The 13,565-nt window shown below is 30.8% G+C and overlaps 2 long non-coding RNA genes across 2 annotated transcripts; both read left to right on the top strand.

Annotated features, from left to right (window-relative positions):
* Positions 1 to 496: 496 nt before the first annotated feature.
* Positions 497 to 1,262, top strand: LOC129927233 (uncharacterized). Its single transcript, XR_008778862.1, has 3 exons — positions 497 to 671; positions 763 to 962; positions 1,057 to 1,262. It is a non-coding gene; the product is annotated as an uncharacterized LOC129927233 (long non-coding RNA).
* A 1,573-nt stretch (positions 1,263 to 2,835) lies between these two features.
* LOC129924268 (uncharacterized) lies at positions 2,836 to 3,919 on the top strand. Its single transcript, XR_008776293.1, has 2 exons — positions 2,836 to 2,923; positions 3,775 to 3,919. It is a non-coding gene; the product is annotated as an uncharacterized LOC129924268 (long non-coding RNA).
* Positions 3,920 to 13,565: the final 9,646 nt, after the last annotated feature.

Below are 13,565 nucleotides of genomic sequence, written 5' to 3'. Positions count from 1 at the left end.
AATGGTTTATCCAGGGCTAAGTACAGAGAGGAATATAGAAGGGCTGTTGACAGATCTTGTGTGGTGCCCCCATGGTTCAACAGACTGATTGATAGGTAATGGTAAGAATTTAATGTATTTTGTAAAAAAAATGGTGTTAATTACATTAAGGGATTTAATCACTCTTTTTTTATTTCCAGAAAATGATACCAGGGTCATGCTCCTTTCACCGTTGAGTTCCAGGATGAAGAATGAAAGACAGAGAGCAATGTGAAGACATCAAAGAATGTGCAGGTCTGCCATGAAATGGTTTATCCAGGGCTAAGTACAAAGAGGAATATAGAAGGGCTGTTGACAGATCTTGTGTGGTGCCCCCTTGGTTCAACAGACTGATTGATAGGTAATGGTAAGAATTTAATGTATTTTGTAAAAAAATTATAAAAATTGGTGTTAATTACATTAAGAGACTTAATCACTTTTTTTATTTCCAGAAAATAATACCAGGGTTATGGTCCTTTCACTGTTGATTTCCAGGATGAAGAATGAAAGACAGAGAGCAATGTGAAGACATCAAAAAAATGTGCAGGACTGCCAGGAAATGGTTTATCCAGGGCTAAGTACAGAGAGGAATATAGAAGGGCTGATGACAGATCTTGTGTGGTGCCCCTATGGTTCAACAGACTGATTGATAGGTAATGGTAAGAATTTAATGTATTTTGTAAAAAAATTATAAAAATTGGTTTTAATTATTTTAAGAGACTTAATCACTTTTTTTATTTCCAGAAAATAATACCAGGGTAATGGTCCTTTCACTGTTGAGTTCCAGGATGAAGAATGAAAGGCAGAGAGCAATGTGAAGACATCAAAGAATGTGCAGGTCTGCCATGAAATGGTTTATCCAGGGCTAAGTACAGAAAGGAATATAGAAGGGCTGTTGACAGATCTTGTGTTGTGCCCCCATGGTTCAACAGACTGATTGATAGGTAATGGTAAGAATTTAAATTATTTTGTAAAAAAAAATTTAAAAATTGGTGTTAATTACATGAAGGGATTTAATCACTCTTTTTTTATTTCCAGAAAATAATACCAGGGTTATGGTCCTTTCACTGTTGAGTTCCAGGATGAAGAATGAAAGACAGAGAGCAATGTGAAGACATCAAAGAATGTGCAGGTCTGCCTTGAAATGGTTTATCCAGGGCTAAGTACAGAGAGGAATATAGAAGGGCTGTTGACAGATCTTGTGTGGTGCCCCCATGGTTCAACAGACTGATTGATAGGTAATGGTAAGAATTTAATGTATTTTGATTCTTACTTGTCATTTTTGTGATTAATGCTTGGAATAGAATTTGTACATTTTAATTTTTTTTTTATGTGGTTATTTAGAATTGGCATTCAAGTTTTTCGTAGTGGCTATTTGAATCAACATATGCTTTTTGTGATGGCTGTTTGGAATCAAACTTGTGCATTCATTTTATAATTATTTAGAATGGACATTTTTTAATTTTTTTTTTGTAACTGATGTTCAACATCGGACTTGTGTTTTTTTTTTTTTTTTTTTTTTTTTTTTTTTTTTAGAATCAACGTGCTTTGTATAGTTGCTGTTTGAATAGAAATTCGCTTTTTTTGTGATGGCTGTTTGGAATTGAAATTGTGCTTTTTTGTAATGGCTGACTGGAATCGGACTTGTGTGATTATATTATCGATTTTCAGAATTGGACTTGTTCCTTTTTATGATCAGTAATAGAAATCCGACTTGCGCGGTTTTTTTTGGTGGTTATTAAAATTTTTGTGATGGTTGTTTTTAATCATACTTCTGCTTTTTTGTGTGGGCTGTTTGAAAAAGACTTGTGTTTTTCTGTGATGGATATTCACATTCCGAGTTGTGCATTTACTTTGTGTTTTTTTAGAATGGCATTTTTATTTGTTTATTTTATGTGACGGCTGTTAGAAGTCTGACTTTGCCTCCTTTTTATGATCGGTGTGGAGTTCGAAACTGGTGGGGTTTTTTTTGTGATCAATGTTTGGCATAAGACTTGTTTTTTTTTTTTTTATCAACTGCTTTTTTTAGTAGTGGCTGATTGAATTGACATTTGGGTCTTTATTGATGGCAGTTTGGACATGTGTTTTTTTAATTGATGTTCTTTATCAGATTTGTTTGTTTTTCTTTTATCAATGTTTTAAATTGGACTTGTGCGTTTTTGTGATCAATGTTCTGCATTAGACTTGTGTGCTTTTTTTTTGTGATGGCTTTTTATGAGCTCTGTTTGAAATTAGACTTGTGTGTTTTTTGTGATCATTGTTCAGTATCGGATTTATTTATTTTTATTTTTTTTAGTAGCGAAAGAATTGACATTTTCTTCTTTGGAGATGGCTGTTTAGAATCAAACATGTGTATATTACTTAAGCTCTTCATTGGATTTGTGTGTTTTTATGATCAATGTCTGATATTGTGTTTTTCATAGTGGTTGTTTAAATTAGTTGCTTTTTTTTTTGTGATGGCTGTTTGGAATCAGACTTTTGCATTTTTTTATTTGTTTGTTTGTTGTTATTTAGAATTGACTTGATTATTTTTTGGCAGTTAATATTTGGAATCTACTTGATAACTTTTCTTTATGACTGCTTGGAATCGACTTTTGTGTTATTTGTAGTGGCTGTCTGGAATTATGTTGTATTATTTTGTTATGGCCTTTCAGAATCAAACTTATATTTTATTTTTTTTGGTTATATAGATTTGATTTTTTTTTTTTGCTTTAGCTATTATAATCCAAATTTGCTTTTTTTTGTGATGACTTTTCATATTGACACTGGTTGAATAAAAATTTAATTATTTTTTATTTCACATGATGCAAGTTTACCTTTTGTTTTGCTGTAATTAGATTCATTGTGAAGATGTGTGCACTGGGCTGGAACATTTCCAGAGAAAGCTGGACTAGCCATGCATCAGGTAATTATTTACTATTACTGAATGTTATTAAGGTATTGTCTTACACCTATCTTTTCCTCAACTGATCTTAGGTACCCATTAGAGTTGGGTTGACTTGGTATTATCATAAATATCCTGGAATTCAAAACCCCAGTTTTTATGTTGTAACCTTCAGCCACCAAATCATCTAGTTAGTAGGTGAAAGAAGTGTATACCAAAAAATGGATGCAAAAACTATTATCTAACATAGAGAACATAAATTTAGATCTCTACTCATCTATCATGATCTAGTCAATCTTGATTAGAGTTTATAATAATTTTAGATTCTAGATCTAAAGCTAAATAATATATTCTATTTCTATATTTTTCAATAGACTCTAGACTAGATTGTCACTAGATCTTGTTAGTCATCTAGACAATCTCATCTTATTTCTAAGTTTACTCAAGACTATGGTCTCTAGCAAAGATTATAATTTTTTTTTAATTCAGGAATTAAAAGGGCGCCTCGGAGTAACCCACCCAACTTTAATGGGTACCTGACATTAGTTGGGGAAATGTATTTGCATATGGCCATTGTGCTGACAGTGCTGGCCTTTGGTGATTGGATGCCATAGGCAAGGTGATTTTGGTGGCCCTTAATAAAAAAGAAATTGTGAAAAGTTAAAAATAAGGCTATTTCAATTGTTTGGTTGAAATAATCAATGCTGGCGAGTAACAAAATATTATAATGTCATTTAATTAAGCCCTTAGTTTTCAAATTTTTTTTTTGTAGATCTTGATATATGTATTACATACATTTTAATTTATATATGTTATGGATTTAGTTTATTTATAAAGCAGTTTAATAAATATTCTTTTCTATTTTTTTTCAGCATACTAGCCAAGATTGATACCTCTCCACAAATCAACAAAGACATCAATGAAGCTTTGTTAAAGCTAGTGACAATTTACATGTTTTCTTATGTGGCTTAATTATAATAATGTCAAGAAAGCTAATTAAATAAGAACTATACATTTTATTGTCAGGCTTATGTTAGTCTTAACTATTTCTGTAATTTCTTATTCTTCATTATGGGGGGCATTATGAATCTTAGATAGTTTTCAATGGACCTCATTCACCAATTGTAAACAAACAACATTTAGCCACGTGGTGCTTTATCTCTTCTATATAATTTACGATCTCATGTTTAATTCATGATGGTTGTCACGAGACAGTTTTTTTCATTGTTTTATCAATAAGATCACGTGACTAAATGTTGGTGAATGAGGTCCATTCTAAGATAAGTTAATTTTTATTGATCCAATCAAATGGATATTCAGTTTGACTACAATTTTGCTTATAAAAAGCTCAATCGTATAGTTTTGTATTAAATAATAGTTTAATTGCGTTTTAGTTACTAATAGTTAGTATGCTATGTAATATTTAAATGCAGTTTTTTATTATTAAAAATCATTGTTATGTAAATAATTAATTCTGTAATATTAGACATAATTGTAGGTCTTTCTGTGTAGCAACTATACTGCACACTTTTTTTTCATTCCTACGAGTAGATAATATAATTTATTCAATGATAATAAAGAGCTTTGAAATAAATCTCTTTATAATTCTGTACTTATTTCATAATAAAGTAATTTTTACTATCCAAAAAGAAATGCATTTAGAATTTCTATGTGAGAATGATATTTAAATATGTACAGTAGCATGACAAAAGAGCTTTTACATTATATTCTAAAAAGATGTATTACTCTTGCTTATAGCTATAACAATATTTGTCTTGATCTTTTGCAAAAATCAATTTTAAGATAAAACTTAAAATTCTGAAAATCACTATAACCCAAAATATTGTATTATTCTGTTCATGCATCATGGTCCCTCTCTCGACCTTGCTGATGAGATCCAAAAGAACGCTTCGAGTTACATTTGGCACCAACTCAGTTGCAGAAGCTGCTGGAGGAAATTTCACGGTTTATACTCCCAACGCCTAAGGGGATTATTCCTTGAGGTTGTTACCGCAATGCAGCGTGGGTTTGAAATCACAGTACCCCTAGATGAATTGCCTAACTAGGCTGACGAGCTCCATCTACCCGAAGCTCCCGGTTTTGTGGCGCCAAGTATCCGCCTTCACCTGTTAGTAAGTATTTAAGCCACACGAGAAGGCCAGGTGCTGGACTTGGTTGTCAGAGGCTATCTGAGACGCTTGCCTTTAGGAGTATTTTATATACAATGGAAGCTTATCCCCACTGACACCCCTGGCCATGACAACCACATTAAGGTGCACAATACTATGGTGTCTAGCTGTGCATTGTACCTGACTTAGCACACGCTGATTAAAATTTATAAGATTGAAAAAAGGTAACAAAAACTATTACCTTAAAATGCATCAATGCATTTCTATATGTTTTATTCTTATTCTCTTCCTATCAGTTATAATCTAGCGATATAAATCTATTATTTCTGTTTTTTTTTATATTTTGATTTATGATGCTGTCAACATGTAATATTTTTAAGATAAGGCGGAAATTGATATCGATCTTTTTTTTTTAGCCTTTATATATATTATGGTCATATGGAGTTAATGCCTTTAATAGATAATATTTGGAATTATTTTTTTTTCTGTCAATGATGAGTGGGTGCATTGGTGGATTTTTTTTTTTGCACTACCACCCAATCTTCAATTAAAAAGTGATGCATCTTAGTAATCTTTCCTTTTTTTTCTCGCTTATTTATAATCCCTCACACACTGTCACACACATACACACACACACATTGGCAGACTGGCTGCATGGAGCAGCACATTATCCCCCAGCATCCTGCTGTCGTGTATGGGACGCCACTATTTGTAAGCATTCATGCATTAAAGCCCCGTGCTGCACGCATTTTACTTAATGATTACATTGAAAAATATTATTTTTTTATGTAAAAAATGCATTTAATAATGGTCACCTTGTCATATAAGAGCTTAAAATGACCAAAAGATTCATTGTTTTTACTTGATATTCATACACAATGGTTAAAGGGAGCCCGCCATGTTTTGAAATTAATGATTTAAGTTTGAAGTTTCTTCCCTCCTATATAAATGCGTTTCTTGACTATATTAAGAACTGCTAAGACATATATATATATCTTCTGTTTACAGACAAGAATAATCCGATTGGTTCGCGTGATTTTTTTCTCTAATATGATTGATTGTCAATGGACGCTTTAACACAGGCTCACAGCTGAAGTGAACTTATTAGTCTTACGTAGATAAGAATCTAGAGATCTATAACTTTGCTTAATTCTTTTTAAAGTTTAATTTTATCCAACAATTTCTTAAATCAAATAATTTTTTTAAAGAATCGTGTAAACTTCGTAGATCTAGAAATTAAAATTGGTTTAAACATGGAAATTACTCTGGCAACAGAAGCCGAAAGAGTCACAAGTCTAGATTCTAGATATTAAGATAGATATGTAAGAGTAAGAGTATGATCTACTTGATTTAGAAAATCACGATCTAACTTATCTAAGCATAGGTTGGTGAATGCTACAATCCCGAAGTAGACATATTATAGATCTAGATCTAGAATTTTACAATATAGATTTAGATCTATGTAAGAGATCTAGAAAAGTATATCTAGGTCTAGAATACTCTAGAGTCTACAGTGAAGTCAGTCCCGGGATAGTGAATTCTCGAAAAAAAAAAAATAAAATAAAAATTTATCTAAAAAAAAAAAAATATATAAAAAATTAAAAAAAAAAAGAAAATAAAAACAAAAAATTTTAAAAAATAAAAAAAAAAATGAAAATGAAAAAAAAAAATTAAAAAAATTAAATAAAAAATAAAAAATTTTTTTTTTTAAATTAAAAAAAAAATAATACAAATAATAATAAAAAAAATTTTAAAAAATTCAAAAAAATAAAAAATAAATAATAAAAAAAATTTTTAAAAATTCAAAAAATTCAAAAAAATAAAAAATATATAAATAATTAAAAAAAATTATTTAAAAAAAATTTAAAAAAAAATAAAAAAAAAAAAAAAAAAATTATAAAAAAAAAAAATTAAAAATTAAAAAAAAAAGAAAAAAAAAGAAAAAAAATAAAAATAATAAAAAATTTAAAAAAAAATATAAGTTAAGCAGTGGGTCTACCGAAAAGCAGAAAACATGTCAAGGGGTCTATAAGACAAAAAAGTTTGGGAACAACTGGTCTACAGTGAAATCAGTCCCGGGATAGTGAATTCTCAAAAAAGAAATAAAAAAAAAATTTATCTAAAAAAAAAATTAAAAATGAAAAAAAAAATTTAAAAAAAAATAAAGAAAAAATTTAAAAAATTAAAAAAAAAATATATAAAAAAATAAAAAAATAAAAAAAAATAATAATAATAAAAATAATTTTAAAAAAATTTTAAAAAATTATAAACAAAAATTTTTTTAAATTAAAAAAAAAATTTAAAAAAAAAAAAAAAAAAAAAATTAAAAATTAAAAAAAAAATAATAAAAAAAAAGATAAAAAAATAATACGAGGGTTATGGTCCTTTCACCATTGAGTTCCAGGATGAAGAATGAAAGACAGAGCAATGTGAAGACATCAAAGTATGGGCAGGTCTGCCATGAAATGGTTTATCCAGGGCTCAGTACAGAGAGGAATATAGAAGGGCTTATGACAGATCTTGTGTGGTGCCCCCATGGTTCAACAGATTGATCATTAGATAATGTTAAGAATTTAATGTATTTTGTAAAAAATTGGTGTTAATTACATTAAGGGACTTAATCAGTCTTTTTTTATTTCCAGAAAATAATACCAGGGTTATGATCCTTTCATTATTGAGTTCCAGGATGAAGAATGATAGATAGAGAGCAATGTGAAGACATCAAAGAATGGGCAGGTCTGCCATTAAAAATGGTTTATCCAGGGCTAAGTACAGAGAGGAATATAGAAAGGCTGTTGACAGATCTTGTTATGTGCCCCCATGGTTCAAGAGATTGATCATTAGGTAATGGTAAGAATTTAATGTATTTTGTAAAAAATTGGTGTTAATTACATTAAGGGACTTTATCAATCTTTTTTTATTTATAGTACACAAGTTTCTTTTACCTCCTAGCTGCTTACTAAGAACGGGTTTCGATAGAATCAATACGTTGGGACCACAATTTGCGAAAAACCATAGGCTTGCTATCAAAGCTTTGTATTTTATTTTTGGTATTTCCCAAATCATTTTAATAAAGAAATTATAAGACTTGTCTACGAAAATCAAGATATCTCTTAAACTATCGCTTCTATTCAAGTGAAATTTAGTACAAATGTTCCTTTTACCTCCTAGATGCTAACTAAGAATGAATTTCGTCAGAATCAAAAAGTTAGGACCACAATTTGCGAAAAACCACAGGCTTGCTATCAAAGCTTTGTATTTTATTATTGGTATTTCCCAAATCAACTTAATAAGGAATATATAAAGCTTGTTTTCGAAAATCACGATATCTCTTAAACTTTCTCTTCTATTCAAGTGAAATTTAGTACGAAGGTTCCTTTTACATCCTAGATGCTTACTAAGAACGGGTTTCGATAGAATCAAAACGTTGGGACCACAATTTCTGTAAAACCACAGGCTTGCAATCAAAACTTTGTATTTTATTTTTGGTATTTCCCAAATCAACTTAAGAAGGAAATTTTAAGGCTTGTCTTCGAAAATCAAGATATCTCTTAAACTGTCGATTCTATTCAAGCGAAATTTAGTACACAGGTTCCTTTTACCTCCTAGATGCTTACTAAAAACTGGTTTTGTCAGAATCAAAACGTTAGGACCACAATTTGCGAAAAACCACAGGCTTACTATCAAAGCTTTGTATTTTATTTTTAGTATTTCCCAAATCAACTTAGTAAGAAATTATAAGGCTTGTCTTTGAAAATCAGGATATCTCTTAAACTGTCGCTTTTATTCAAGTGATATTTAGTTTAAAGGGTCCTTTTACCTCCTACATGCTTACAAAAAATGGATTTCGTCAGAATCAAAACGATAGGACCACAATTTTCGAAAAACCACAGGCTTGCTATCAAAGCTTTGTATTTTATTTTTGGTATTTTCCAAATCAACTTAATAAGGAAATTATAAGGCTTGTTTTCGAAAATCAGGATATCTTTTAAACTGTCGCTTCTATTCAAGTGAAATTTAGTACACAGGTTCCTTTTACCTCCTACATGCTTACAAAGAATGGATTTCGTCAGAATCAAAACGTTAGGACCACAATTTGCGAAAAACCACAGGCTTGCTATCAAAGCTTTGTATTTTATTATTGGTATTTCCCAAATCGACTTAATAAGGAATATATAAAGCTTGTTTTCGAAAATCACGATATCTCTTAAACTGTCGCTTCTATTCAAGTGAAATTTAGTACACAAGTTAAGTTTTACCTCCTAGATGCTTACTAAGAACGGTTTTCGTCAGAATCAAAACGTTTGGACCACAGTATGTGAAAAACCACAGGCTTGCTATCAAAGCTTTGTATTTTCTTATTGGTATTTCCCAAATCAACTTAATAAAAAAATTATAAGGCTTGTCTTCGAAAATCAAGATATCTATATATCTAGAAGGGCTGTTGACAGATCTTATGTGGTGCCCTCAAGGTTCAACAGACTGATTGATAGGTAATGGTAAGAATTTAATGTATTTTGTAAAAAATTGGTGTTAATTACATTAAGGGACTTAATCAGTCTTTTTTGATTTCCAGAAAATAATACCAGGGTTATGGTCCTTTCACCATTGAGTTCCAGGATTAAGAATGAAAGATAGAGAGCAATGTGAAGACATCAAAGAATGGGCAGGTCTGCCATTAAAAATGGTTTATCCAGGGCTAAGTACAGAAAGGAATATAGAAGGGCTGTTGACAGATCTTGTGATGTGCCCCCATGGTTCAAAAGATTGATCATTAGGTAATGGTAAGAATTTAATGTATTTTTTAAAAAATTGGTGTTAATTACATTAAGGGACTTAATCAGTCTTTTTTATTTATAGTACACAGGTTTTATTTACCTCCTAGATGCTTACTAAGAACGGGTTTCGATAGAAACAAAACGTTGGGTCCACATTTTGCGAAAAACCATAGGCTTGCTATCAAAGCTTTGTATTTTATTTTTGGTATTTCCCAAATCAACTTAATAAAGAAATTATAAGACTTGTCTACGAAAATCAAGATATCTCTTAAACTGTCGCTTCTATTCAAGTAAAATTTAGTACGAAGGTTCCTTTTACATCCAAGATGCTTACAAAGAATGGATTTCGTCAGAATCAAAACGTTAGGACCACAATTTGCGAAAAACCACAGGCTTGCTATCAAAGCTTTGTATTTTATTATTGGTATTTCCCAAATCGACTTAATAAGGAATATATAAAGCTTGTTTTCGAAAATCACGATATCTCTTAAACTGTCGCTTCTATTCAAGTGAAATTTAGTACACAATTTAAGTTTTACCTCCTAGATGCTTACTAAGAACGGGTTTCGATAGAATCAAAACGTTAGGACCACAATTATCAAAAAACCTCAGTCTTGCTATCAAAGCTTTGTATTTTATTTTTGGTATTTCCCAAATCAACTTAAGAAGGAAATTTTAAGGCTTCTCTTCGAAAATCAAGATATCTCTTAAACTGTCGCTTCTATTCAAGTGAAATTTAGTACACAGGTTCCTTTTACCTCCTACATGCTTACAAAAAATGGATTTCTTCAGAATCAAAACGTTAGGACCATAATTTGCGAAAAACCACAGGCTTGCTATCAAAGCTTTGTATTTTATTTTTGGTATTTCCCAAATCAACTTAATAAGCAATATATAAAGCTTGTTTTCGAAAATCACGATATCTCTTAAACTGTCGCTTCTATTCAAGTGAAATTTAGTACACAAGTTAAGTTTTACCTCCTAGATGCTTACTAAGAACGGTTTTCGTCAGAATCAAAACGTTTGGACCACAGTATGTGAAAAACCACAGGCTTGCTATCAAAGCTTTGTATTTTCTTATTGGTATTTCCCAAATCAACTTAATAAAAAAATTATAAGGCTTGTCTTCGAAAATCAAGATATCTATATATCTAGAAGGGCTGTTGACAGATCTTATGTGGTGCCCTCATGGTTCAACAGACTGATTGATAGGTAATGGTAAGAATTTAATGTATTTTGTAAAAAATTGGTGTTAATTACATTAAGGGACTTAATCAGTCTTTTTTTATTTCCAGAAAATAATACCAGGGTTATGGTCCTTTCACCATTGAGTTCCAGGATTAAGAATGAAAGATAGAGAGCAATGTGAAGACATCAAAGAATGGGCAGGTCTGCCATTAAAAATGGTTTATCCTGGGCTAAGTACAGAAAGGAATATAGAAGGGCTGTTGACAGATCTTGTGATGTGCCCCCATGGTTCAAAAGATTGATCATTAGGTAATGGTAAGAATTTAATGTATTTTTTAAAAAATTGGTGTTAATTACATTAAGGGACTTAATCAGTCTTTTTTATTTATAGTACACAGGTTTTATTTACCTCCTAGATGCTTACTAAGAACGGGTTTCGATAGAAACAAAACGTTGGGTCCACATTTTGCGAAAAACCATAGGCTTGCTATCAAAGCTTTGTATTTTATTTTTGGTATTTCCCAAATCAACTTAATAAAGAAATTATAAGACTTGTCTACGAAAATCAAGATATCTCTTAAACTGTCGCTTCTATTCAAGTAAAATTTAGTACGAAGGTTCCTTTTACATCCAAGATGCTTACAAAGAATGGATTTCGTCAGAATCAAAACGTTAGGACCACAATTTGCGAAAAACCACAGGCTTGCTATCAAAGCTTTGTATTTTATTATTGGTATTTCCCAAATCGACTTAATAAGGAAATTATAAGGCTTGTTTTCGAAAATCAAGATATCTCTTAAACTGTCGCTTCTATTCAAGTGAAATTTAGTACGAAGGTTCCTTTTACATCCTAGATGCTTACTAAGAACGGGTTTCGAAAGAATCAAAACGTTGGGACCACAATTTGTGTAAAACCTCAGGGTTGCTATCAAAGCTTTGTATTTTATTTTTTAAAATTTCCCAAATCAACATAAGAAGGAAATTTTAAGGCTTGTCTTCGAAAATCAAAATATCTCTTAAACTGTCGATTCTATTCAAATCAAATTTAGTACACAGGTTCCTTTTACCTCCTACATGCTTACAAAGAATGGATTTCGTCAGAATCAAAACGTTAGGACCATAATTTGCGAAAAACCACAGGCTTGCTATCAAAGCTTTGTATTTTATTTTTGGTATTTCCCAAATCAACTTAATAAGGAATATATAAAGCTTGTTTTCGAAAATCACGATATCTCTTAAACTGTAGCTTCTATTTAAGTAAAATTATATACGAAGGTTCCTTTTACATCCAAGATGCTTACAAAGAATGGATTTCGTCAGAATCAAAACGTTAGGACCACAATTTGCGAAAAACCACAGGCTTGCTATCAAAGCTTTGTATTTTATTATTGGTATTTCCCAAATCGACTTAATAAGGAATATATAAAGCTTGTTTTCGAAAATCACGATATCTCTTAAACTGTCGCTTCTATTCAAGTGAAATTTAGTACACAAGTTAAGTTTTACCTCCTAGATGCTTACTAAGAACGGGTTTCGATAGAATCAAAACGTTAGGACCACAATTATCAAAAAACCACAGTCTTGCTATCAAAGCTTTGTATTTTATTTTTGGTATTTCCCAAATCAACTTAAGAAGGAAATTTTAAGGCTTGTCTTCGAAAATCAAGATATCTCTTAAACTGTCGCTTCTATTCAAGTGAAATTTAGTACACAGGTTCCTTTTACCTCCTACATGCTTACAAAAAATGGATTTCGTCAGAATCAATACGTTGGGACCACAATTTGCGAAAAACCATAGGCTTGCTATCAAAGCTTTGTATTTTATTTTTGGTATTTCCCAAATCAACTTAATAAAGAAATTATAAGACTTGTCTAAGAAAATCAAGATATCTCTTAAACTATCGCTTCTATTCAAGTGAAATTTAGTAGACATGTTCCTTTTACCTCCTAGATGCTAACTAAGAATGAATTTCGTCAGAATCAAAACGTTAGGACCACAATTTGCGAAAAACCACAGGCTTGCTATCAAAGCTTTGTATTTTATTTTTGTTTTTTCCCAAATCAACTTAATAAGGAATATATAAAGCTTGTTTTCGAAAATCACGATATCTCTTAAACTGTCGCTTCTATTCAAGTGAAATTTAGTACGAAGGTTCCTTTTACCTCCTAGATGCTTACTAAAAACGGGTTTCGATAGAATAAAAACGTTGGGACCACAATTTGTGTAAAACCACAGGCTAGCTATCAAAGCTTTGTATTTTTTTTTTGGTGTTTCCCAAATCAACTTAATAATGAAATTATAAGGCTTCTTTTCGAAAATCAAGATATCTCTTAAACTGTCGCTTCTATTCAAGTGAAATTTAGTACACAAGTTCAGTTTTACCTCCTAAATGCTTACTAAGAACGGTTTTCGTCAGAATCAAAACGTTTGGACCACAGTATGTGAAAAACCACAGGCTTGCTATCAAAGCTTTGTATTTTCTTATTGGTATTTCCCAAATCAACTTAATAAAAAAATTATAAGGCTTGTCTTCGAAAATCAAGATATCTATATATCTAGAAGGGCTG

This window comes from Biomphalaria glabrata, chromosome 1 (genome assembly GCF_947242115.1).
Source record: "Biomphalaria glabrata chromosome 1, xgBioGlab47.1, whole genome shotgun sequence".
NCBI classification, from domain to species: Eukaryota; Metazoa; Mollusca; class Gastropoda; family Planorbidae; genus Biomphalaria; species Biomphalaria glabrata.
The sequence above is the reverse complement of the archived record's forward strand: the minus strand, read 5'-3'. Positions and strand labels throughout refer to the sequence as shown.